This window comes from Oratosquilla oratoria, chromosome 3 (assembly GCF_046742065.1).
Source record: "Oratosquilla oratoria isolate Oo_2021 chromosome 3, ASM4674206v1, whole genome shotgun sequence".
In the NCBI taxonomy this organism is placed as follows: Eukaryota; Metazoa; Arthropoda; class Malacostraca; order Stomatopoda; family Squillidae; genus Oratosquilla; species Oratosquilla oratoria.
The window spans coordinates 16,747,515-16,750,014 of NC_134779.1; the positions used below are offsets into that span (position 1 = coordinate 16,747,515).

Below are 2,500 nucleotides of genomic sequence, written 5' to 3' on the forward strand. Positions count from 1 at the left end.
TCTGTAGTTTATGATGTATAATTCGACGTCTCGCTCCTCTTAGAACATTTTCAAGCACAAAGAATAGTCAGAGTGCCAGTGGAGGACAGTATACAATATCTGAAACTCTGGATATATACAGGGCACTCCACGGGCTTCTTCTTTGAAGGTAGGACCTATGACAGGGGTCCAGCCTGTATTTTGCTCTGGGGCCCAAGAGCTAAGAAGGGCCTCACAGCAACCATACAACATCCATTCACCCCTCGATAACAAGCACTTTCTTCTACTCCTAGGCCGACATGCACTTACATTCACATACACAAACATCAGTATACTTATCACACCACTCTTGATTCTTTTTATTAGTATTTATCATTAATCATTGTAGATTTACTGGACATGAAATCCTCAATTTTTGAGAAAAATCTTTGCCTCAACGCCGCAAAGGGGTCTTGTACCGCCTTGCAATTTTTTTCTTGGAGGCTTTGTTTGAAGGACAAAGACTACACTGAGAAAAGTTTGAAGGACATAAGCCCACATTGAGAAAAAATTGAAGGACATAAGCCCACACTGAGAAAAAATTGAAGGACATAAGCCCACACTGAGAACATTTTGAAGAATACAAGCAGCGGGCTTCGCCCTCCCCGGCTTCGCCGGGGGCTTGGCTGCGCAAACAGCGGCCTACGGCCGCAGCTTTCCGCGCTCTAATCCCTCGTTTTCCCCTTCGGCCTCGGCCTCGGGGCGGAACCCCAACAAGGGATCCCCAGCACGAAGAAGAACGCGAAGAAGAAGAACGCGAAGAAGAACGCGAAGAAGAACACGAAGTAGAATGCGAAGAAGAACGCGAAGAAGAACGCGAGGAAGAAGAACGCGAAGAAGAAGAACGCGAAGAAGAACGCGAAGAAGAATGCGAGGAAGAACGCGAAGAAGAACGCTAAGAAAAACGCGAAGAAGAACGCGAGGAAGAAGAAGAAGAAGAAGAAGAAGAAGAAGAAGAAGAAGAAGAAGTAGAAGAGGAACGCGAAGAAGAAGAATAAGAATAAGAACGCGAAGAAGAAGGAGAAGAGGAAGAACGCGAAGAAGAAGTAGTAGAAGAAGAAGAAGAAGAAGAAGAAGAAGAATACCACCTGACCCCGACTTACCCAAGCGCTTTTTCAAGAATATTTGTAGGACAAAGTGTCACAGTGATACCACCTGTCCCCGACTTCCACAGCGTTTTTTAGAAGAATATTTTTATTTAGACTTAGATAAGCCCACACTGAGAAGATTTTGAAGGACATAAGCTCACACAGAGAAAAATTTGAAGAACATGAGCCCACACTGAGAAAAGTTTGAAGGACATAAACCCACACTGAGAAATTAAAGCTTAGGACGTGATACCTTCTTACATATTTATAATTCGATTGTAAAGGGTTTCTGATATTTCTAAGCGATGGCTGTTATAAGCAGAGTCAATACTTGTATTTCTACAAGTCACTTCCTTGTTCGGTGTAAGCTGTTTTCGTTCGAATAATGTTGTTTTGGGGGGCAGTAGATTGTAGATGGCAGTTGAACCGTCTCGAAAGAGAAGGAGTAACCGTATCTATACAAAACCTGGAACGAAGCTTACCATCTTCGTGTGGGTAGAGGGATTCGCGGGTTTTATTAGTCTTCTAGTTTTAATAGGTTCTGGACGCGGAATACTTTGTTTCTGAGTACAGGGCTGAACTTTTTACAGTAGAGTGGTTAACGAATAGAATCGACCTCGAAACCATAGAGTGAACGCTGAAACTATTAGTTGTTGTTTTGAGAGAAGGTCAGATAACATTATGAATGTGAATGATAGGTGATAATGGACATGGAACTGCCAAGTGTATGCCTTATGGTCTCTTGCAGCCTCCGTCATTTTTATGTTCTTATGTTTTAAGGTGATTGTAACAAGTACAGAGACCTAATTTGACCTTCTGGTCATTCATACACTACGGTCAACCAATATACGCTCATCTGACTGGATGATTTTATTCATAAAAGATTTTTAATGTAGGATGATATTTTTGTGTTTGTGACATGGAACTGCCTAGTTTAGGCCTTATGGTTTCTTTCAGTCTCCTTTATTCATATGAAAAAGGTGAGAAGCATGCGACAGAAGTTACATAGTTGCGGCCGAAGTCGTCACTTTTGCCCTATGCGCTTGGAGTTCTGAGGTAGTCACTGCTCGGAATCGGAAAGGCGTGCAAAGGATCCGAACCCACAACTAAGAGCGTTATCACACTGGGCTATTTTTCCTTCGACTGTTGGAGCAGATTTTCAGCCTGCAGCTTTTGGAAAGGAATCTGATGTGCTGAAGGAAAATTATTTTCCTCCAGAATGTCAAATCACCTTCTATGTAATTTGTTGAGAAACCAAAATAGTGTGTCATAGTGGTTTTACAGCGGAAAAAACTTCTGGAAGTGGTCGGTACCATCGATAAATCGGAGATTGGAGGAAAATGGCCCAGTATGATAACTACTTTAGCAAATACGAGACCAGCACGCCTCTGAAG

At 42.5% G+C, this 2,500-nt stretch overlaps 1 long non-coding RNA gene across 1 annotated transcript in view; it reads left to right on the forward strand.

Moving 5' to 3' along the window:
- Window positions 1-2,500, forward strand: part of LOC143019527 (uncharacterized) — a 128,060-nt gene that overhangs the window by 116,612 nt on the left and 8,948 nt on the right. The window lies entirely within an intron of this gene.